The sequence below is a fragment of the Scyliorhinus torazame genome, chromosome 14 (genome assembly GCF_047496885.1).
Source record: "Scyliorhinus torazame isolate Kashiwa2021f chromosome 14, sScyTor2.1, whole genome shotgun sequence".
In the NCBI taxonomy this organism is placed as follows: Eukaryota; Metazoa; Chordata; class Chondrichthyes; order Carcharhiniformes; family Scyliorhinidae; genus Scyliorhinus; species Scyliorhinus torazame.
Genome location: NC_092720.1, coordinates 111,764,045 through 111,788,837, shown reverse-complemented (window position 1 = coordinate 111,788,837; position 24,793 = coordinate 111,764,045). Strand labels below are relative to the sequence as shown.

Below are 24,793 nucleotides of genomic sequence, written 5' to 3'. Positions count from 1 at the left end.
ATGGGGAAAAGGCGAGCAACCGGCGGGTCATTTGCCTTAGGCTTCCTTGCACTATAGGGAGGGCGCTGTTGGAGTCGACAGCTGGTGCGGGGAGGGGAGTGTCGGTGGAAGGGGGGGCGTCGGTGGGCGAGCCAGTGGGTGCCAGGTCTCTCAGGGAAACGGTGTCCTGCCTGCCGTCGGGGTGCTCGACGTAGACGTATTGAGGGTTTGCGTGTAGTTGGACCCTCTCGATCAGTGGATCTGTCTTATGGCTCCTCACGTGCCTCCGGAGTAGAACTGGTCCCGGAGTCGTCAGCCAACATGGAAGCGAGACCCCAGAGGTGGACTTCCTGGGGAAGACAAACAAATGGTTGTGACGGGTCTCGTTCATAGCCGTACAGAGGAGCGTCCAAATGGAGTGTAGGGCATCGGGTAGGACCTCCTGCCAGCGGGCGATTGGGAGACTTCTTGACCGTAGGGCTAGAAGAACAGCCTTCCAAACTGTTGCGTTCTCCCTCTCCACATGCCTGTTTCCCCGCGGGTTATAGCTGGTCGTTCTGCTCGAGGCGATGCCCTTGTTGAGCAGATATCGACGCAGCTCATCGCTCATGAACGATGTACCCCGGTCGCTGTGGATATAAGCTGGGAAACCAAACAGCGTGTAGATGCTGTGCAGTGCCTTGATTACGGAGGCCGAGGTCATATCGGGGCAAGGGACTGCAAAGGTGAAGTGGGAGAATTCATCGAAGACAGTGAGGAAATAACTGTTGCAGTTGGTGGACGGGAGGGGCCCTTTGAAGTCCACGCTTAGTCGCTCAAAGGGTCCAGAGGCCTTTACCAGGCGAGCCTTGTCTGATCGATAGAAGTGCGGTTTGCACTCCGCACAGATCTGGCAAACCTTGGTCATGGCCTTGACCTCCTCGGTGGAGTAAGGTAGGTTGCGGGACTTGATGAAATGGGCAAGCCGGGTGACCCCCGGGTGGCAGAGATCATCGTGGATGGCCCGCAGACAGTCTTTCTGCGCGTTGGCGCACGTGCCGCGGGACAGGGCATCTGGGGACTCATTGAGCTTCCCCGGACTATATGTAATATCGTACGTGTAGGTGGAGAGTTTGATCCTCCACCTCAGGATTTTATCATTCTTTATTTTGCCCCGTTGTGCGTTATCGAACATAAAGGCAACCGACCGTTGGTCAGCGACGAGGGCGAACGTCCTACCATCTAGGTAGTGCCTCCTTCTCGACTGCAGAGTGTCGAATTTCCGAGGCGGTGAGGGTTTGGGAGAAGAACGCTACAGGTCTGCCCGCCTGGTTGAGGGTAGCAGCCAGGGCGGCGTCTGATGCATCGCTTTCTACCTGAAAGGGAATGGTTTCATCCACCGCGTGCTGGCGGACTTGATGATATTGGCCTTAATACGACTGAAGGCCGACTGAGCCTCAGCCTTCAGGGGAAAACCGTGGTCTTAATGAGTGGATGGGTTTTGTCCGCATATCTGGGGACCCACTGGGCATAATAGGAAAAGAGCCTCAAGCACTGTTTGAGTGCCTTGAGGCTCTGGGGGAGGGGAAGTTCCTTAAGGGGGCGCATGCAGTCGGGGTCTGGGCCTAGGTCCCCGTTTTCCGCGACGTAGCCGAGGATGGCTAGCCGGGTTGTGTGGAACACGCATTTCTCTTTATTGTATGTCAGATTAAGGGCCCAGGCGGTCTGGAGGAACTTCCTCAGGTTTTCGTCATGGTCCCTGCTGGTCATGGCCGCAGATGGTGACGTTGTCCAAGTACGGGTATGTAGCCCGTAAGCCATACTGGTCCACCATTTGATCCATTGCCCTTTGGAAAACGGAGACTCCGTTTGTGACACCAAAAGGGACCCTGAGGAAGTGGAAGAGCCAACCGGCTGCTTCGAAGGCCGTATAGGGGCGGTCCTCTGGGCAGATAGGGAGTTGATGATAGGCCGATTTTAGATCGACCGTGGAGAATACTCGGTACTGATTGATTTGGTTCACCATTTCCGCTATGCGGGGAAGTGGGTACGCATCGAGTTGCGTAAAGCGGTTTATGGTCTGGCTATAGTCCACACTACCATACGTTGTTTTTCCCCGGAGCTGACTATCAGTACTTGTGCCCTCCAAGGGCTGTTGCTAGCCTCTATGACCCCTTCTTTTAGTAGCCGCTGAACCTCTGACTTGATGAAAGTCATGTCTTGGGCACTGTACCGCCGACTCCTGGTGGCGACGGGCTTACAGTCGGGGGTGAGGTTCGCGAAGAGGGTGGGTGGTGCAACTTTGAGTGTTGCCAGGCTACATACCGTGAGCAGGGGCAAGGGTCCGCCGAACTTCAGGGTCAGGCTTCGGTGGCTGCACTGAAAGTCCAGACCGAGCAGCAGGCCGGTGAGGGAGGACATAAAGTTTAAAACGGGCGTATTTGGCGCCTTGGATAGCGAGGTTCGCGACACAATACCCCATGATTTGGACTGAATGAAACCCAGATGCGAGGGCGATAGTTTGGGAGGCGGGATAGGTGCACAGGGAGCAGTGTCTTACCATGACTGGATGGAAAAAACTCTCCGCGCTCCCGGAGGCAAAAAGGCAGGAGGGTTCGCAAGGTCCGCGTAGTATGTGCGGGGTTATGGTGGGCCGCTTCCAGGGAAGAGGCGAGCGTTACCGTCCTTGGAGGTCCTTCGCTCTGTTTTCTAGGAGCCGCTGCCGGATGTACGTGGATCAGATACCGGACACGAAAGCATCACGAATATGTAAGTTCATGTGGACTTCTGCCGTCACCTCTTTATGGTCGCAGTTCCTGGCGAGCGCGGTGAGTCTATCCAAGTATTCATCTAGCATTTCCCCGGGGCGCTGGCGGCAGGTCGAGAGCAAATGTCTGGCGTGTACCTCGTTTATCGGCTTTACGAAGCGCTTCTGAAGGATTTCGACCATTGTTTCGTACGTCGTAGCTTTCTCGATCACGGAGGATAGTCGGTGGCCCACCTGGGCATGTAGTAAGCTCAGCTTGCGAGGTCCGTCAACTTCAATCTCTGAGGAATTCAGATAGGCCTCAAAGCACCGGAGCCAGTATTTAAACATTTCAGTGGCTTCCGGCGACCGAGCGTCCAAATTGAGCTTTTCTGGTTTTAGACCGCTGTCCATCTTGATGTAGTCTGGTTACTAAATTGAGATACCCTCAATTACGACTCAGGAGAGGAGTTTGATAATACAAAGGCTTTAATTACCAGAGAACCAGACAGCTGCCGAGAAGCGTGCTCACTGCACGCTGCCTACTGAACGTAACCTTATATACTGCTATCTAGGGGCGGAGCCGGAGGCAGAGACCCCCAGGGTTACAAACCTGGTCTTAAAGGGGGCTACGCATTCAAGGCACACGAGTATACAGATATCATTCATCACAATGTGCTAGGCTCAGTCTAATTCAGTTTAAGGTGGTACACCGGGCACACATGACGGTGACGAGGATGAGCAAGTTTTTCGGGGTAGAAGATAGATGTGCGAGGTGTGCGGGAAGCCCAGCAAACCATACGTTTTGGGCATGCCCGAAGCTTGGAGGATTCTGGCAGAGGTTTGCCAAGGCAATGTCTAAGGTGTTAGGTACGCAGGTGGTGCCGAGACCAGAGATTGCGATCTTTGGAGTGTCAGAAGACCCGGGAGTTCAGGGAGTGAAAGAGGCCGACGTTTTGGCCTTTGCCTCCCTGGTAGCCCGGAGACGGATCCTTATAATGTGGAGGGACTCGAAACCCCCGGGTGTGGAGACTTGGGTCAATGACATGGCTGGGTTTCTGAAGCTGGAGAAAATAAAGTTTGCCTTGAGGGGGTCAATGCTGGGGTTCTCTCGGAGGTGGCAGCCGTTCGTCGACTTTCTTGGGGAAAATTAAAATGCCAGCAGAAGCAGCATTCTGAAGAGTGAGGGGGGGGGTAGGTGCAATATGGTTAAGGAATGCACAGGAGGGGTTGGGTGGGAAATGTCTAGTTTATCATGTTGATGTTTATGTTATTATTGTTTTGTTTGTTATTGTGAAAAATGTTTGCAAATGCTTCAATAAAAGTATCCCTTAGGTTCCCTTATCAATTGCCGTAGCTGCAGCAGAAGATCAGCAGAAATCCCCCTTTATGCAGCTATGTGGCATTGTCCACTGAAGTTACATGGCCACTTGATCCTTCCTCTTTCCTGATTGAAATTTCCACAAAATGAGCTCTCAATCTCAGTCAAGATGTCCACATGAAGAAAGGACAAAGTTTCCATGAGGAAGAAAGGATAGGCCAAGTGCTGACTCACAATCTATATCGCCAACCGCATAGGCAAATTCAATAGCTACATTGACAGAAGATAAAACTTTTTTTTTTAAATATTTTATTGAAAATTTTTGGTCAACCAACACAGTACATTGTGCATCCTTTACACAATATTATAACAACACAAATAACAATGACCTATTTTATAAACAGAAAATGAATAAATAATAAATAACAAAAATGAAAACTAACCCTAATTGGCAACTGCCTTATCACAAGTAACACTCTCCAAAAATATAATTTAACAGTCCAATATATAATTATCTGTAGCAACGACCTATACATATTATACAGTATATATTAACAACCCTGAGAGTCCTTCTGGTTCCTCCTCCCCCCCCCCCTCCCCCCCCCCCCCTCCCCCCGATCCTGGGCTGCTGCTGCTGCCTTCTTTTTCCATTCCATCTATCTTTCTGCGAGGTATTCGACGAACGGTTGCCACCGCCTAGTGAACCCTTGAGCCGACCCCCTTAGAACAAAGTTAATCCGCTCTAGCTTTATAAACCCTGCCATGTCATTTATCCAGGTCTCCACCCCCGGGGGCTTGGCTTCTTTCCACATTAGCAATATCCTGCGCCGGGATCCTCGGGACGCAAAGGCCAAAACATCGGCCTCTCTCGCCTCCTGCACTCCCGGCTCTTGTGCAACCCCAAATATAGCCAACCCCAGATACCCGGTGTTCTTTTCCTCCTCTAAGTACTCCCCTCCACTTCTTGGAACCCCTCAACGCTATCGCCAGGGGCTCAATCGCCAGTGCAAACAATAATGGGGACAGAGGGCATCCCTGCCTTGTCCCTCTATGGAGCCGAAAATATGCAGATCCCCGTCCATTCCTGACCACGCTCGCCATCGGGGCCCTATACAACAGCTGCACCCATCTAACATACCCCTCTCCAAAACCAAATCTCCTCAACACCTCCCACAAATAATCCCACTCCACTCTATCAAATGCTTTCTCGGCATCCATCGCCACTACTATCTCCGTTTCCCCCTCTGGTGGGGGCATCATCATTACCCCTAACAGCCTCCGTATATTCGTGTTCAGCTGTCTCGCCTTCACAAACCCAGTTTGGTCCTCGTGGACCACCCCCGGAATACATTCCTCTATTCTCATTGCCATTACCTTGGCCAGGATCTTGGCATCTACATTTAGGAGGGAAATAGGTCTATAGGACCCGCATTGTAGAGGGTCCTTTTCCTTCTTTAAGAGAAGCGATATCGTTGCTTCAGACATAGTCGGGGGCAGTTGTCCCCTTTCCTTTGCCTCATTAAAGGTCCTCGTCAATACCGGGGCGAGCAAGTCCATATATTTTCTATAGAATTCGACTGGGAATCCATCCGGTCCCGGGGCCTTTCCCGCCTGCATGCTCCTAATTCCTTTCACCACTTCTTCTACCTCGATCTGTGCTCCCAGTCCCACCCTTTCCTGCTCTTCCACCTTGGGAAATTCCAGCTGATCCAAAAAGCCCATCATTCTCTCCCTCCCATCCGGGGGTTGAGCTTCATATATTTTTTTATAAAATGTCTTGAACACTCCATTCACTCTCTCCGCTCCCCGCTCCATCTCTCCTTCCTCATCCCTCACTCCCCCTATTTCCCTCGCTGCTCCCCTTTTCCTCAATTGGTGTGCCAGCAACCTGCTCGCCTTCTCCCCATATTCGTACTGTACACCCTGTGCCTTCCTCCATTGTGCCTCTGCAGTGCCCGTAGTCAGCAAGTCAAATTCTACATGTAGCCTTTGCCTTTCCCTGTACTGTCCCTCCTCCGGTGCTTCCGCATATTGTCTGTCCACCCTCAAAAGTTCTTGCAGCAACCGCTCCCATTCCTTACTCTCCTGCTTCCCTTTATGTGCCCTTATTGATATCAGCTCCCCTCTAACCACCGCGGTCAGCGCCTCCCAGACCACTCCCACCTGGACCTCCCCATTATCATTGAGTTCCAAGTACTTTTCAATGCACCCCCTCACCCTTAGACACACCCCCTTATCTGCCATTAGTCCCATGTCCATTCTCCAGGGTGGGCGCCCTCCTGTTTCCTCCCCTATCTCCAAGTCTACCCAGTGTGGAGCGTGATCCGAAATGGCTATAGCCGTATACTCCGTTCCCCTCACCTTCGGGATCAACGCCCTTCCCAGCACAAAAAAGTCTATTCGTGAGTAGACTTTATGGACATAGGAGAAAAACGAGAACTCCTTACTCCTAGGTCTGCTAAATCTCCACGGGTCTACACCTCCCATCTGCTCCATAAAATCTTTAAGTACCTTGGCTGCTGCCGGCCTCCTTCCAGTCCTGGACTTCGACCTATCCAGCCCTGGTTCCAACACCGTATTAAAATCTCCCCCCATTATCAGCTTTCCCATCTCTAGGTCCGGAATGCGTCCTAGCATCCGCCTCATAAAATTGGCATCATCCCAGTTCGGGGCATATACGTTTACCAAAACCACCGTCTCCCCCTGTAGTTTGCCACTCACCATCACGTATCTGCCCCCGTTATCCGCCACTATAGTCTTTGCCTCGAACATTACCCGCTTCCCCACTAATATAGCCACCCCCCTGTTTTTCGCATCTAGCCCCGAATGGAACACCTGCCCCACCCATCCTTTGCGTAGCCTAACCTGGTCTATCAGTTTCAGGTGCGTTTCCTGTAACATAACCACATCTGCCTTAAGTTTCTTAAGGTGTGCGAGTACCCGTGCCCTCTTTATCGGCCCGTTCAACCCTCTCACGTTCCACGTGATCAGCCTGGTTGGGGGGCTTCCTACCCCCCCCTGTCGATTAACCATCCCCTTTTTCCAGCTCCTCACCCGTTTCCCACGCAGCTGTATCTCCCCCAGGCGGTGCCCCCCCGCCCATCCTCTCCCATACCAGCTCCCCCCTCTCCCCAGCAGCAGCAACCCAGTAATTCCCCCCTCCCACCCCCCACCCCCCCCCGCTAGATCCCCCGCTAGCGTAATTACTCCCCCCATGTTGCTCCCAGAAGTCAGCAAACTCTGGCCGACCTCGGCTTCCCCCCGTGACCTCGGCTCGCACCGTGCGACGCCCCCTCCTTCCTGCTTCTCTATTCCCGCCATGATTATCATAGCGCGGGAACCAAGCCCGCGCTTCTCCCTTGGCCCCTACCCCAATGGCCAACGCCCCATCTCCTCCACCTCCCCTCCTCCCCCCTTCACCACCTGTAGAAGAGAGAAAAGTTACCACATCGCAGGATTAGTACATAAAACTCCTCTTTCCCCCCTTTTTAACCCCCCTCTTCGCCCCCCACATTCGCCCCACCACTTTGTTCAAACGTTCTTTTTAATAACCCGCTCATTCCAGTTTTTCTTCCACAATAAAAGTCCACTCTTCATCCGCCGTCTCAAAGTAGTGGTGCCTCCCTCGATATGTGACCCACAGTCTTGCCGGTTGCAGCATTCCAAATTTTATCTTCTTTTTATGAAGCACCGCCTTGGCCCGATTAAAGCTCGCCCTCCTTCTCGCCACCTCCGCACTCCAGTCTTGATAAACGCGGATCACCGCGTTCTCCCATTTACTGCTCTGAGTTTTCTTTGCCCATCTAAGGACCATTTCTCTATCCTTAAAACGGAGGAATCTCACCACTATGGCTCTGGGAATTTCTCCTGCTCTCGGTCCTCGCGCCATCACTCGGTATGCTCCCTCCACCTCCAACGGACCCGCCGGGGCCTCCGCTCCCATTAACGAGTGCAGCATCGTGCTCACATATGCCCCGACGTCCGCTCCCTCCGCACCTTCAAGAAGACCAAGAATCCTCAGGTTGTTCCTCCTTGCGTTGTTCTCCAGTGCCTCCAACCTTTCCATACATCGTTTCTGATGTGCCTCATGCATCTCCGTCTTCACCACCAGGCCCTGTATGTTGTCCTCATTCTTGGCTGCCTTTGCCTTCACGACCCGAAGCTCCCGCTCCTGGGTCTTTTGTTCCTCCTTTAGCCCTTCGATCGCCTGTAGTATCGGGGCCAACAGCTCTTTCTTCATTTCCTTTTTGAGCTCTTCCACACAGCATTTCAAGAACTCTTGTTGTTCAAGGCCCCATGTTAAACTGCCACCTTCCGACGCCATCTTGGTTTTTGCTTGCCTTCCTTGCCGCTGTTCTAAAGGATCCACTGCAATCCGGCCACTTTCTCCTCCTTTTTTCATCCGTATCCAGGGGGGATTCCCTTCTGGTTTACCGCACAGTGTTTTTAGCCATCAAAATTGCCGTTGGGGCTCCTATCAAGAGCCCAAAAGTCAGTTTCACCGGGAGCTGCCGAAACGTGCGACTCAGCTGGTCATCGCCGCACCCGGAACACAGAAGATAAAACTTAATTATTTCTTTGCTGTCTCATTTAGGTGACACTATAATTGGAGAAAATAGTTTCCAAGAGTAGAATGGGGAGAGATTATGAAACAAACCATTTACCTTTTTAACAGGTGACTCAGTTTATCTGATGCCTAGTTGTTAACATTTGATAATATTGGTCTTAAGTAGTAGTTAATTAATAAACAGGCTTGAAATTTTTACAAGGAGGTCTTTGAAGAAATCCTTGAACTTTCAAAGCATGTTTTCTTCAAGTATCTCTGACAAACTAAATAGCTGATTTGGCGGCTTCTGATTGAAATGTTGATTCTGTCAAAGTCTTTGATCTGGAAATGTAACCACTTTCAAGAAGCCTGTGAACGGTACATGGTGACTGCAACAAGTAATAGTATATTACTATAAAGGATGAAAAATAAATGTATGGCTTGTGTTGCTTGTTTGAATAACGTAGTGTTTCTTAACTAAATGCATCAGTAACATTGTTCCTGCAATAAATCTCTCTGGGTTTATTCTTAAAGTGATTGTAAACTCCTTTTGCTCTCCCTTCCCCTCAATAATGAAAACACACTCCATGCTTCCCGAAGCAAAATTAACAAGAAAAATAATGCTCGGAAATGTTAGCTGAATCAAGTGTTTCAGTGTTGATTTTTTTTTGTTAAGTGTGAATGTCAACCACACAAAACTGCAAACAAAAAGTAATCTTATTGAAGTTCCTGTCCACACTGAGACAATGCCATCTGGAATTTGTGGCTCATTCAAATCTATTCTATACCTTACTATCCCTCCAATATCATTTTTGAATATCCTAGTCTAATTCCCAAAGGAGTATTTCCTTCTACGCTGGGTACTGTGTACATGTTTGATATTCCATAGGGAATTTTGTGTACAAAGTCAAGTACAAGCATTCAGCAGGGTTTTTAACCCAAGGGAATATGCTCTTTTGTGTACACCTGAATCATTCTCAGAAAGAAGCTCCACTTGAGACAATGGAACCGACAAAAATAATGGTGTCCCTTTCTGTCAGGGCAGGAAAGTTTGAAGACTCTCTTTGTCCATTCACTGTCACCAATTTGGTACAACCCTAATGGCAGATTGATATTGTGCCTGATTGTAAGTGGTAACCACAAACCAGTAAGGACAGTAAAGCAGACTTTTGCCTCTATTTCATATGGCACAACAATCTGGATTTAATGCCATGCTGTAGGGGTGATGTGTTTCATTTCGCTTCCTGCATGATTAGTTCTTTTTGTGAAGAAGTCACTTATATCCAAGCCAATTGGCAAAGAGATTCTGGTTCAATGTCAGTGCTGCTCTGACCTACAAGAGGGTAGAAATCACCTCAATTCATATCAACATTTATATTTGTACAGCAAAATATCATATTGTGTGTCCTGGTGTAAACCTATGCCGATTCACATAGATGCTATTGAGGTAGAGAGACATGAAAAAAACATGAACCATTCTCCTGTTATGCATTGACGTGCAATGTTGTACTTAGACGGGAAATGTATATGAACATTGTAGTAACTCTCTGAAAGACAATCATATGCTTTGCTTGCACAATGATCCAACTAGTCCTTTAAAGTTGGTCAGCCTGACAGCAAGCAGGTGGAATCCACAGCACTGCATGAACATTAGCAAAGTCACACATCTGACCAGACAATAGAGAGATTTGCAATCATAAACTGCTGAACTAGTCGGTCTTGGAGAATATTTTTAGTGAGTAGGTGTTGGGGATTGGAAGCAAAATATGTGACGATGTGCCCAACAACCTACTCTAGGTTTTAGATTCCGCCCTGATAACCCATCATGTACTGTAGGCAAGAATCGTTTTGGCTGTGGGGTATGTTCTGGCTTCACACAGTTTAGGTTCCTGGCAAACAGCAGCTTTATCAACACAATCAATTGTAAATTTATAATATATTACACAAGTATGTTTGGCCCCAATGTGTGGCCTTCAAGGTGTAGTACAAGGGGTTAGTCCTAACTGCATGATATGCTAATAAGACAGTATACATCATCACAGGAAGTGATGCAATGTCTCATGATCTTTCTCTCTCTTGTAGACCTCGCGCTGAGATGTAACTTGCAGTAAGAGATATGCTAATAAAATTAATGTTTTCCTTACCTCACCGGATTCTGTGAATATTCCGTATGAGTATTAGACCAAGAATATTGTACAAGGCAGTTTGTCATTTCTCACTGATGCTGCAGGATCTAAGAACCCTGATTCCTGAGCTATGCATGAATCAGTTAGCGAGAATGTTGATAGCCATCTGGCCTGACTAGAATCTATATTAGAAATGTGCTGTCTTCCATTTGATAAAACTCAAGTAGAAATAATTGGAAACCAAATACCTTGGAATCCTTTGGACAGAATTACTTGGCAAAGTGAGGATTGCCTAAGAATCAAAGACAAGGCTATGTTACAGTTCACTTCACAGTTGCGAATGACCCTATCGTGCCAACTTATTCTTTGACTAAAAGGTAACACCCATTTTAAGCTAATGTTTACCAGCTCACGGTATCAGTTAAAAATGCATGTACAATTACCAGGTGACATGTCTGACCAATAGTTTTGATTGTATTTCCTTTGAAGTTTTGAATAGAAAATCAAATACAATATGTGAGAGTAATCTCAAGCAGGAAGTTGTTATTTCAGGTTGGCATTTCATCGACCGCTCTGGATTCAGACCAAACAAGCATATTTAGTACAATACAATACCCTATTCAAGCAAATATGTAGTCACATTACATCACAATCCAAATTTAATGAAAAACGGACTGCAGCCTTGGCAAAAAACAATGCAGGAATGTTTTGGTAGATGGAGAAGATAGAATGACCAAAAGGACAAAAATGTAATACCGCATACTAAATCCCAATGAGATAAAATATTATTATTATCACACCAGTGGCCGAAGGACAATTCCAAGGTAATGCAATTTTCAAACGAGCTCCAATGAACTATGGAGAATTGTCAAGTCTTTATTGAACAGAAAGCCCAACTCTATCATTACATTCCATAATCAAATAGGTTCCTCTCTGCAGTTGCATTGGCTCTCCAGTGAAACAGAGGTAGGCAGGAATCAAAAAGCAGGATGGGAACCATTCCACTGCCTCCATGCTACCCGCTGTTAGCTCGTGATTTCCTATTGGAAACAACTGTGGTGAAGTCTAATTTACAAGAGCATGTGGGTTTAGAAGCTGGCGGTGGTGATGAAAGTGTGGAAATGGACAGTGTATCAGGAAACCTGCTCCAACCCATCAGCTTGTGCATTTAATTGCAGTGTGTTAGGCTACAAGTGAGGAACTCCCTCAGGAGGGATGGTTGTTAATTTCAATGCACAAAACAAACATCTGCAGTGACATTAATAAAAGTAAAATCACCATAGTCCTGGATAACAATAGGCTGTTTTCCCCTTTGAGGGGGTAAGCCGATTCAGCCTGAGGATCACCACACCTCAGATGAGAGGCAAGGTTGAGAAGGCGGGGCATTCATGCATAATCCAGCCAGTATGGGAATTGAACCCATGCTGTTGCTCTCCCTCTGCATCATGGACCAGCTGTCCAGCCAACTGAGCTAAACTGAGCTAACATGATCTGTGAAATTTAATTGTGAATACGTGGGTTAAAGCAATGCCAGAACACAGTTACGTTTCTGAACACATGCCAGGAAGACAAGTATTGAAACTTCATAAGCTGCTTTTTGCATAAAAGGCTTTGAATGCAATGCTTGTACTGGGAGGTTACTTTTGGATATTGTACCCCTCGCTGCACTTTGAAACTTTTGACTTCCGATTTTTTGGATGCCCCTTATGCTATTTTACTTTGGGCCATAATTAAGGATCAAACTAACCAGCAGCATCCATAGTAACTGCAGCAGGAGGAGCAGTGACAGCAAGTTGCTCACAGACATGCTGCTTCACAGGAGAAACTAAATGAGTAGAGAGCTGCAGCTTGAAGGAAGCTACTCCTACACCACGTGGTCTATGGGGAGCGAATAAGCTTCCTACATGTTGAAAAAACAGTGTCCCAGGAGGCTGAGATGGTGACATAGTGAGAATATCACTGGACTAGTAATCCTGAGGTTCCAGGGACGCAAGTTTGAATCCCATCATGGCAGTTGGTGGAATTTAAAATTCAATCAATAACATCTAGAATTGAAAACCAGTCTCAGTCTCAATAATGGCAACCATGAAACTTATCATTGAAAACCCATTTACTTCACTAACATCCTACAGTGAAGGAAATCTGCTTAGTCTGGCCTATATCTAACTCCAGAGCCACAGTAATGTGGTTGACCCTTATCTGCCACTAGTGGCCTAGTAAGCCAATCAGTTTAAGGTTTGAGAGGCAACAAATGCTGATCTTCTCAGGATCTCACACCAGGTGGGATCAGTTCTGGGATCTTCGTTGTTCGTGGTGTATATAAATGATTTGGAAGAAAATGTAGCTGGTCTGATTAGTAAGTTTGCCGACGACACAAAAATTGGTGGAATTGCGGATAGTGAAGAGGATTGTCAGAGGATACAGCAGGATATAAACTGGTTGGAGTCTTGGGCAGAGAAATGGCAGATGGAGTTTAATCCGGGCAAGTGTGAGGTAATGCACTTTGGAAGGTCCAATGCAGGTAGGAATTACACAGTAAATGATAGAACTCTTGCGAGTATTGACAGGCAGAGAGATCTGGGCGTGAATGTCCAATAATCACTGAAAGTGGCAACGCATGTGGATAAGGTGGGAAAGAAGGCATACAGCGTGCTGGCCTTCATCGGTCAGGGCATTGAATATAAAAATTGGCAAGTCATGTTGCAACTGTACAGGACCTTAGTTAGGTCTCATTTGGAATATTGTGTACAATTCTGGTTGCCACACTACCAGAAGAATGTGGAGGCTTTGGAGAGGGTACAGAAGTGGTTTACTAGGATGTTGCCTGGTATGGAGGGCATTAGCTATGATGAGAGGTTAGATAAACTCGGTCTGTTCTCACTGGAATGATGGAGGTTGAGAGGCGACCTGATAGAGGTCTACACGATTATGAGTGGCATGGACAGAGTGGATAGTCTGATGTTCTTTCCTAGGTTAGGAGAGTCAAGTACTAGGGGTTATAGGTTTAAAATGTTTGGGGAAAAGTTTAGAAAAGATGTGCGAGGCAAGTTTTTTTACACAGAGGGTGGTAAATATATGGAATGCGCTGCTTGGGGAGGTGGTCGGAGAAAGTACGATAGAGGCATTTAAGGGGCACCTTGACAAATAAATGAGTAGGGTAGGAATGGAATGATATGGACTCCGTATGTGCATATGTTTTTAGTTTAAGCAGGTACCATGGTCAGCGCAGGCTTGGAGGGCCGAAGGGCCTGTTCCTGTGCTTTATTGTTCTTTGTCCTTTGAAAACCTGCTGGAACAAGACCTGTTGTCACATTGACCTGCTGCGCCATACTTTACCAGTGGTCGTCAAAGTCAAACTACACTCAACACCTTCGCAGTTAGTTCCTTCCATGGGCTGCATTTTACTTGTGCCCACCAGATGTGTTTCCAGCAGTTGACGGGAGGCACTTATAAGAGAGTGAATGGCCACCTTCCCACCCACCAATGACCTCAGCCCCTTAAAATGGTGAGAGGGGCTCTGAAATCAGCAGCCTTCCCACCGTCTTCAAATAAGTAATCAATGGTCAATTAGGCATGTTACCAAGACAAGGCGTTTTACCAAGGCACAATTCAGGAGTGTGGTGGAATGCTCTCCCCACTTGCCTGAATGGGTGCAGCTCCAACAACACTCAAAAAATTCAATATAATCCAGGACAAAGCAGCCCACTTGATTGGCATCCCTTCCACAAACATTCCACCACCGACATACAGTAGCAACAGTGTGTACGATCTTCAAGATGCACTGCAGGAAATCGCCAAGCATTCTTAGACAGCACCTTCCAAACCCACAACCCCTACCCTTTAAAAAGGACAAAGCCAGCAGACCCAAGGGAACACCATTATCTGGACGTTTCCCTCCAAACCACTCACCATCCTGACTTGGAATATACCGCCTTTCTTCGTTGTCGTTGAGTCAAATTCATGGCACTCCCTCCCTAACAGCTCTGCGGGTGTATCTACACAACACGGAGTGCAGCAGTTAAAGAGGGCAGTTTACCACCACCTTCTCAAGGGCAATTAGGGATGGGAAATAAATTCTGACCTAGCCAGCGACACCATACCCCATGAACGAATAAAATAAAATTGGCTCTGCTGACACGATGCCCAGACATGAAATATTTGGCTTGCAGATCCCAATACACAGTGAATATCTGACCTGGTGCACAGTCTACATGAGTCTTATGACGATGCACCCTTAAGGCAAATTACCTTCTCTGAGGAAACATCTTGCCCTCTTGGACCATTTCCTGCGGGATGCTTAAAGGCCCTGGGGGAGGTTAAAGACGTGTATTAGAATGGTCATGGTAAGAAGGTTTTAGGTGATCATTTTGCACATGATCATAATTCAGTCACTGCACACATCCAATCAACATGAGTGAGTGTTGTATGCCATTTAGTTGTCTGATATTTAATTCTGTCAGCAGGTAGCTGGAAGGCCCCCAGTCCCATATAAGGAATGTGAAAACTCTGCTGGCGTCCAGTACCTCCTTCTTGTAGCTGACAGTTGAGAGAGGATGCGAGTGTCACTTCCAGTTCTCTATTTCTCCCTTTAGTTCTGTTTTTTTTTTTAATCGCTGGAGTCTGCCTGCCTGGAGTGGTGGCAGAGAGCAGGTCACGCGCCCCATATGCTGACGTCACTTGTTCTGGGTGCGTGAGAGAGATTCCTCCATTTTGCAGCTGCCAGCAATGCTGGTATGAACTCCAGGACCTCTAGTGAACAACCCATGAGGAAGAAACTGAAAACAGAATCAAAGCAGCATAAATATGACTGGTGAGGTATGGGTTATTAATTGTGCCACTGTGAATCATGAGTCAAAGTTCACGTGTGTTATATGCAGGGAAGCACTGGCAAATGAAAGTTTAAAATCCTCAAAACGTCAAAGACATTTGATGACTAAACATGGCGAATTCGAGGACAAACTTCTTTATTTTTTACAACGGATTCAGTGAGATCTTAAATGGATCAGCAGAAGTCATTATCAGAAATGCAACATTGAGTAACAAAGCAAGCGAGATGGTGAGGACCAAGCAGGTTCACCTGTCGCATAAAGGTAAGTGAAAATGGTGGGTCGTAAAGTTCGGCCAGCGTGTGTCGTAAGGGGTGGCTGGCATGTGTCATGAGGGTCGGCCGGCATGGGACCCAAAGGATGGCCAATTGGTAGAAATGGGTCTCAGGCAAAAAAGTGTGAAAAACGCTGCTGTACAGCACGCCGAGTGCCACAAATGTTAGAGGAAATCGTATCCATGCCAACAAAACAAGGGCATATTAAATTATGCCTCAAACATTTTGTGTCAATCCAACAGTCTCACATGAAATACCAGTGACCAAACATTACAAATCATTTCTTCTACATGTGAAACTCCCCAACTGATAATGCCGCCACCTAGAACTCTGCCCTGTCAAACAAGAAAAGCAAATTAACTGTTAGATATGCTTTACTGTTAGCCACCGCCTTTAGGGGTGTGACTGTAACCTTCAACAGCCAGAAATACTGAACGGGAAGGCAGTTAAAATCCCCACTTAGTTACTTACTTGCCGAAATTCTATCATCTGCGGTATATACCTAGGGCGAAATTCTCCGTTATCGGCGGAAAGTCCGCCGATCGGCGCAAAAAACGGCGCAAATCCCACTTGCGTCACGTCATAAAAATGGGACGATAGTCTCCGGCCCGAAATGGGCTAGCAGCGACGTAACGGGATCCGCGCCTGCGCAGTGGTTCACGCCGTGCAGCATCATACACGCTGCACGGCGTGACGGCTCATAAGGCCGCGCTGCTCCCCCCCACCTGACCGGAACACCCGACCGCAACACCCGACTGGATGGCTGGCCGTCACTCAGCCCCGAGGTTCGAGTCACGGGATGTGGAGGCGCTCCTGGACGTGGTGGAGCAGAGGAGGGACGCCCTGTATCCCGGGCACGGCCGCAGAGTTGCCCCACGCCACAGCCGGCGTCTGTGGAGGGAAGTGGCAGAGGCCGTCACCACTGCGGCCCTGACACCACGGACAGGCACCCAGTGCCACAAGAAGGTGAACGACCTCATCAGAGCAGGCAGGGTGAGCCTCCCCATATCCCCCCTCCCCATATCCCCCCTCCCCCATATCCCCATATTCCCTCTCCCCCATATCCCCCCTCCCCCATATCCCCCCATATCCCCCCTCCCCCATATCCCCCATATCCCCCCTCCCCTATATCCCCCACCCCCATATCCCCCATATCCCCCCTCCCCCATATCCCCCTCCCCATATCCCCCCTCCCCCATATCCCCCCTCCCCCATATTCCCCTCCCCCATATCCCCCCTCCCCCATATCCCCCCTCCCCATATCCCCCCTCCCCCATATCCCCCCTCCCCCATATCCCCCATATCCCCCTTCCCCCATATTCCCCCTCCCCCATATCCCCCCTCCCCCATATCCCCCTCCCCATATCCCTCTCCCCATATCCCCCTCCCCTATATCCCCCCTCCCCATATACCCCCTCCCCATATTCCCCTTCCCCCATATCCCCCCTCCCCCATATCCCCCCATATCCCCCATATCCCCCCTCCCCCATATCCACCCTCCCCCATATCCCCATATCCCCCCTCCCCCATATCCCCCCTCCCCCATATCCACCCTCCCCCATATCCCCCCTCCCCATATCCCCCCTCCCCCATATCCCCCCTCCCCCATATCCCCATATCCCCCATATCCCCCCTCCCCCATATCCCCCTCCCCCATATCCCCCATATCCCCCCTCCCCCATATCCCCCCTCCCCCATATCCCCCCTCCCCATATCCCCCCATATCCCCCCTCCCCCATACCCCCCCTCCCCCATATCCCCCATATCCTCCCTCCCCCATATCCCCCCTCCCCCATATCCCCCCTCCCCCATATCCCCCCTCCCCCATATCCCACATATCCCCCCTCCCCCATATCCCCCCTCCCCCATATCCCCCCTCCCCCATATCCCCCATATCCCCCATATCCCCCCTCCCCATATCCCCCCTCCCCCATATCCCCCCTCCCCCATATCCCCCATATCCCCCCTCCCTCATATCCCCCCTCCCCCATATCCCCCCATATCCCCCATATCCCCCTCCCCCATATCCCCCCTCCCCCATATCCCCCATATACCCCCTCCCCCATATCCCCCCTCCCCCATATCCCCCCTCCCCCATATCCCCCATATCCCCCCTCCCCCATATCCCCCATATCCCCAAGTGAATCCAGCCCTAACCTTAACCTCTGCAATGCACGCGCAACCGATGGCGTGCATTCATATACCTGCCTAACACTGTTGCCTTTTACCCCTGCCACCACCCCCCCCCCCCCCACAGGAGAAGCGCGCACACAACAATAGGGAGCATGTGAGGACTGGAGGAGGGCCCGCTGATGAGAGGCCACTGACCGTACACGAGGAAAGGGCCCTGGAACTGGCTGGCGGACCTGAGGACCGGGAGGTTGCTGATGCAGAGGTCGGGGGCCCACGAGCAAGTGAGCCACCAACAGCCCGTCCCCATATCCCCCCTCCCCTATATCCCCCTCCCCCGTATCACCTGATCATTGCCTGATGTCTAACCATGCATGCTTCATTGTGTATCGCAGGACCAAACGTCCAGGCACCCATCCCCGCAGGATGCCCCTCGGAGACCACAGGAGACGGAGAGACCCGCACCCTCCAGCATGCGACGCCCGCAGGATGCCCCTCGGAGACCACAGGAGACGGAGAGACCCGCACCCTCCAGCATGCGACGCCCGCAGGATGCCCCTCGGAGACCACGGGAGACGGAGAGACCCGGGCCCTCCAGCATGTGACGCCCGCAGGATGCCCCTCGGAGACCACGGGAGACGGAGAGACCCGGACCCTCCAGCATGCGACGCCCGCAGGATGCCCCTCGGAGACCACGGGAGACGGAGAGACCCGCACCCTCCAGCATGCGACGCCCGCAGGATGCCCCTCGGAGACCACGGGAGACGGAGAGACCCGGACCCTCCAGCATGCGACGCCCGCAGGATGCCCCTCGGAGACCACGGGAGACGGAGAGACCCGGACCCCTCCAGCATGCGACACCCTCAGGATGCCCCTCGCACACCACGGGAGACGGAGAGACCTGGAGCAACAGGGAGACGACACCTCCGTCACGTGCGGGAGCGACCACCCAGCGAAGAGGGGGGCAGCCACAGGCCCCCGTCACATCCGAGCCAGGACACCACTACCCAGGACACCACTATCCAGGACACCCCTACCCGGGACAGCACTACCCAGGACACCCCTACCCAGGACAGCACTACCCGGGACAGCACTACCCAGGACACCCCTACCCGGGACAGCACTACCCGGGACAGCACTACCCAGGACACCCCTACCCGGGACAGCACTACCCGGGACAGCACTACCCAGGACACCCCTACCCGGGAAGACGAAATACCGGACAGTGAGTCAGAGTGGATGGGTGGAGACGAACCCGCACCCCAAAGTGCCATGGAGTCAGAGTGGGACGAAGAGCACGACACAACGCAACTGCTGTCACCAACACCCTCCACCATCGCAAAAACACTCACCACGGTTGGGCACTTTAGTGATGAGGCATCTGGAACACTCACTGGTGCGCACAACACAGCTGTCCCGGTACAGCAGGTGGAGGTAGGAGCAGCAGAGGGACCGGGCGGTCGGAGGGCAGCCCAGGCCAAGCGAACATCTGCCGCCCAGATGGATACCCGGTTGCTGCAGTTACCACACCCACACATAGATCCGATGCAACCACCGACACGGAGACGAGCGAATAGGGTGACGGGAGGCTTGCGGCGGCTGCGGTCGCAGGTGGAGGAGTCCACCCGCGTCCAGGAGCTGGGAGTGGTCCCGGTCATGCGTGCCACCCAGGCTGACACCGCACGGGTGGCGTCCGCGGTGGAGGCAATGGGTGCGACGGTGTCAGACATGGGGAACGGTTTGCGAGGCCTGGGGCCTTCCGTGCAGGCGGCGTCTGTGGCCCAGGAAATGGCTGCCCTCTCACAGGAGGCCATGAGCCAGTGCCAGCGCCAGATGGCAGAGGCGCTCAACGCCATAGCCCAGTCTCAGCAGGCCATGGCCCAGTCTCAGCAGGCCATAGCCCAGTCTCTGCAGTCCATGGCCCAGTCTCTGCAGGCCATGGCCCAGTCTCTGCAGGCCATGGCCCAGTCTCAGCAGGCCATGGCCCAGTCTCTGCAGGCCATGGCCCAGTCTCAGCAGGCCATCGCTGAGGGCATCGGCGCCAGTAGCCATGTGCGAGCCGGCGCCGCACTGTCACAGACAGGGTTTGACAACCCCCTGGGCTCCATGGCTGCAAACCTGCAGACCCCTGTCGATACCAGCACGGGCCTCCACGACTGGCAGCGCCAGATGTCGGGGGGCGTCGGATGGCCAGTCCGTTCGCATCCCCCACCCATGTAGAGGCCTGGGGGCCATCGGGCACCCCGAGGGAGGAGGAGGTGGTGTGGTCCGTCCCGGCTCCCTCTGTAGGGGAGGTCCCGGTACACCGCGACACCTCGGACTCCCCCCCTTCCGTCCCAGGTGCATCGGGTGGGCAACGGGCAGGACAGGCTGGCAGCTCGCCATCCCAGTCGCCCGGGCCGCAGCCTGGCCCACCTAGGCCAGGACGCCCCAGGAAACGGCCGCCAAAGGGATCCAGTGTCAGAGGGCAGGAATCACAGGAGTCCACCTCCAGTTCTGCTGTACCGTCTGGGGAACCACGTAGACGTAGTCAAAGGGCCCGTAAGGCCAAACAATTAGACACTGAGTAAGTTGGCACGGGTGCAGGGCACAGATGAGTTTTAGGGGCTAGGGCACGTGCATGAACTCCTTTGGTTATTAAAGTCAAAGTTATACCTACCGAAGCTGCCTTTGTGCTCTGTCCAAAGTGTGCGGGGCGTGTCATGTACGTTGAGCGCAAGTGTGTGTGTGAGGGGTGGTCTTACCTCAGCCCCAGGTGAGTCTGCCCCCTTCCCCCTGGGCCGCCATCAACATCCCCCGGGCAGAGGACGGGACCGTGCGCTGCAGAGTCACAGCCGCATGCAGGGATGGTCCGGGTGGATGGTGGTACTGTGGCCATGGGTCAGACATAGTCCAACGATGTAGAGCCAGGAGCTCATCGCAGGGCGGGTTGTCATCATCCTCCATGGCCTGCGATAGATACGCGTCCACCCGCAACTGTGTGAGCCCGGCCCGTTGTGCCGCAGGTGGATCGGCAATTGGGGGGGGGGGGGGTGTGCATGCGGGTGGGGTGTGTGGGGTTGGGGAGGGGGGTGAGGGTGCTGGGTGGGTGGATGGGTGGGGGGTGTGGGTGGTCGGCTGTTGCCATGGTGTGCGGTCTGTGGCCATACTACCCGATTCCCACGCCCATCTAGTCAGTGAAGCGGGCGGCTATCAGTCTGTCCCGTGCCCGCTGGGCCAGCCGGTAACGGTGGACAGCCACCCGCCTGTGTCTACCCCGTCTGCCCTGACCATTGCCCCCATCCCCCTCATCTGGGGAGGACTGTGCCTCTTCCTGCTGCTCCTCCACTCCGCCCTCCTCTGCCTGCGGCACATCGCCCCTCTGCTGGGCTATGTTGTGCAGGACGCAGCACACCACAATGATGCGGCCGACCCTATCTGACTGATACTGGAGGGCGCCCCCAGAGAGGTCCAGGCACCTGAAACGCATCTTCAGCACGCCAAAGCACCTCTCGATCACTCCGCTTGTCGCTAATGGGCATCATTGTAGCGGTTCTCCGCCTCATTGCGTGGCCTCCGTATAGGCGTCATCAGCCACGATCGCAATGGGTAGCCCCTGTCGCCCAGCAACCAGCCCCTCAGCCGGGGATGGCGTCCCTCGTACATGCCGGGGATGGATGACCGCGACAACATGAATGAGTCGTGTACACTGCCTGGGTGACGGGCGCAGACGTGCAGGATCATCATGCGGTGGTCGCAGACCACCTGTACGTTCATCGAATAGGTCCCCTTCCTATTAGTGAACACGGCCCTGTTATCTGCAGGTGGCCGCACGGCGACGTGCATCCCATCGATCGCGCCCTGGACCATGGGGAACCCGACCACGGCAGAGAAGCCCACGGCCCGGGCATCTTGGCTGGCCCGGTCCATGGGGAAGCGGATGTAGCGATGCGCCATGGCATATAGGGCATCTGTCACTGCCCGGATGCACCGGTGCACCGATGTCTGCGATATGCCGGACAGGTCCCCACTCGGTGCCTGGAATGACCCCGTTGCATAAAAGTTCAGGGCCACCGTAACCTTGACGGACACGGGGAGAGGGTGTCCCCCGCCAGTGCCACGCGGTGACAGGTGTGCCAGCAGGTGGCAGATGTGTGCCACGGTTTCCCGGCTCATCCGGAGTCTCCTCCTGCATTCCCGGTCCGTGAGGTCCTGGTATGACTGCCGGGGCCGGTACACACGGGGCGCCCTCGGGTGCCTCCGTTGCCGTGGGGCCGCGACATCCTCCTCCCCCTCCTCGTCCTGTCGGTCAGGTGTCCCTCCAGCCTGGGTGGCTGCCGCCTGCCCCTCTGCGGCAGCCTGCGCCGCCTCTCTGGCACGCTCCTCCTCCTCCTCCTCCTCCTCCTCCTCATCCAGGGCAACATAGACATGAGCGGCTGCCACCACGGCGGCCAACATCGCTGGATGGTCTGAAAACATGACGGCCTGGTGGGGGGAGGGGAACGACGACATGTCATCATTGCCCATATCCCCTCCTCCCCCCAGCCAGGTGGCATGGACCGCATGGGTCAAACTGTTGGAGGCTGGCACCTGGCCAGGTGGACCAACTCATTTGCCCTCCCATCACCCTCCTCGGCACGGACCCCCTCCAACCCCCAACCTCCACCCCAGCACGGACCCCCCCCAACCCCCAACCTCCACCCCAGCACGGACCCCCTCCCCAACCACCACCCCGGCACGGACCCCCTCCGCAACCTCCACCCCAGCACGGACCCCCCCCAACCCCCAACCTCCACCCCAGCATGGACCCCCCCCCCAACCCCCAACCTCCACCCCAGCACGGACCCCCTCCCCAACCTCCACCCCGGCACGGACCCCCTCCCCAACCTCCACCCCGGCACGGACCCCCCCCAACCCCCAACCTCCACCCCGGCACGGACCCCCTCCCCAACCTCCACCCCAGCACGGACCCCCCCCAACCCCCAACCTCCACCCCAGCACGGACCCCCTCCCCAACCTCCACCCCGGCACGGACCCCCTCCCCAACCTCCACCCCAGCACGGACCCCCCCCAACCCCCAACCTCCACCCCGGCACGGACCCCCCCAACCCCCAACCTCCACCCCGGCACGGACCCCCTCCCCAACCTCCACCCCAGCACGGACCCCCCCCAACCCCCAACCTCCACCCCAGCACGGACCCCCTCCCCAACCTCCACCCCGGCACGGACCCCCTCCCCAACCTCCACCCCAGCACGGACCCCCCCCAACCCCCAACCTCCACCCCAGCACGGACCCCCTCCCAACCTCCACCCCGGCACGGACCCCCTCCCCAACCCCCACCCCGGCACGGACCCCCCCCAACCCCCAACCTCCACCCCAGCACGGACCCCCTCCCCAACCTCCACCCCGGCACGGACCCCCTCCCCAACCTCCACCCCGGCACGGACCCTCCCCAACCCCCAACCTCCACCCCAACACGGACCCCCTCCCGGCACTCCCCCGGAGCCCAGCCTACTCTAACCACCCCCCCCCGCCGCACACACACACACACACAAGCCGAGACACACCTCTCCTCACGCAATCAGTCTGCGGCCACGCCATTTCCTGCCCAGAGCCAACCCCCCAGGCCGTCACTCACCTCCTCGCTGGTCGGCGTGAGCCTGGAGCACTGGGTCACGCCGATGAAAAGGAGGTTTGATTCACGTCGACTTGAACGGTCATCACGTCGACGGGACTTCGGCCCATCCGGAAGGGAGAATATCGGCAGGCCGAAAATCGGCTGCCTTGCGCAGACCCGTGACATTCTCCGCGGCAGCGGCGCCATTAACGCCCCGCCGACTTTTCTCCCTTCGGAGACTTCGGCGGGGGCGGGGGCGGGATTCACGGCGGCCAACGGCCATTCTCCGACCCGGCGGGGGGGGTCGGAGAATGACGCCCCTAGTCTCTGTAAGGGCACATGCCCAAATTTGGTGGGGTCTTTCTTTACAATGTTTTGCTGGGTCCTGATGATATCATAAACACCCAAAAGCATTTTAACTCAGGCACGAGCAGAGACATTTTTCCAGCAGGTCAACCACTTCCAAAGAAGGCCCAGAAAGTTAAATTCTCTTTACTTTGTGGGTCCAAAAACAGGAGTGCTCCTACGAGCTTCCTGGTGACAGCACAGACCTGCATTAACATGGACTCCTCCCATTCTAAGCAGAGGTTCCCACACCAATGCTCGAACCAACTTCCCAAAGTTAAAATAGCCGAGGTCCAATTCGTGCAGGCGCACGTCTGCTCCCAACTCACCTCACCACCCATCCACCCACCTAAAACCCGTCTGGAATAAAAATAAAAACCTAAATGAAGGGGAAACTCTATCAACACAACAATTTCTCCAAGACCTATTTATTCCCAAAATCTAACTCGGTCAAATTTGTGAAAATCTTTCTTCAATATAGTTAACTTTCAGGTACACTTGCTTCTTCCCCCGATATAGAAACTGTTTTTCAATTCTCCGAAATAGCAGAGGACTCTTGTGCAGAAGTCATGCCTAAGAAGACTCACATTTAAATATTCCCACACCAATTGAGTGTTACGGTCTGAAAAAGACAGGCAGATGTTCTTGCTAAACATTTTATCACTCACGGATATAAAAGCTCAAGGTAAGAGCTCAAGGTAAGCTATATAGTTTGTAAAAAAAAAAACTGGTATTAACATAATGGGCTGGATTCTTCTGCCCCACCCACCCCAAGAACGCCACAAGCAAGACGCAGACAGTAGAGGAGTCCATTGACCTTGGGCGGGATTCTCTGGTCGCCGGGGGTGAAGGTCCGGGTCAAATCAGGCTGGGTGTTAGCTTTATTTGGAGTTGCGGATGAGCCGGGAGTGCAGGAGCAACGA

The 24,793-nt window shown here is 52.9% G+C and overlaps 1 long non-coding RNA gene across 3 annotated transcripts in view; it reads left to right on the top strand.

The window, feature by feature from the left end:
* Positions 1 to 15,419: 15,419 nt before the first annotated feature.
* LOC140389963 (uncharacterized) overlaps positions 15,420 to 24,793 on the top strand; it is a 73,894-nt gene continuing 64,520 nt past the window's right edge. For 2 of the 3 annotated variants that reach the window (XR_011934517.1, XR_011934519.1), the window contains exon 1: positions 15,420 to 15,507. This is a non-coding gene — a long non-coding RNA (uncharacterized lncRNA). Of the gene's footprint in view, positions 15,788 to 24,793 lie in introns of all 3 variants that reach the window. The other variant, XR_011934518.1, reaches the window with a different exon arrangement.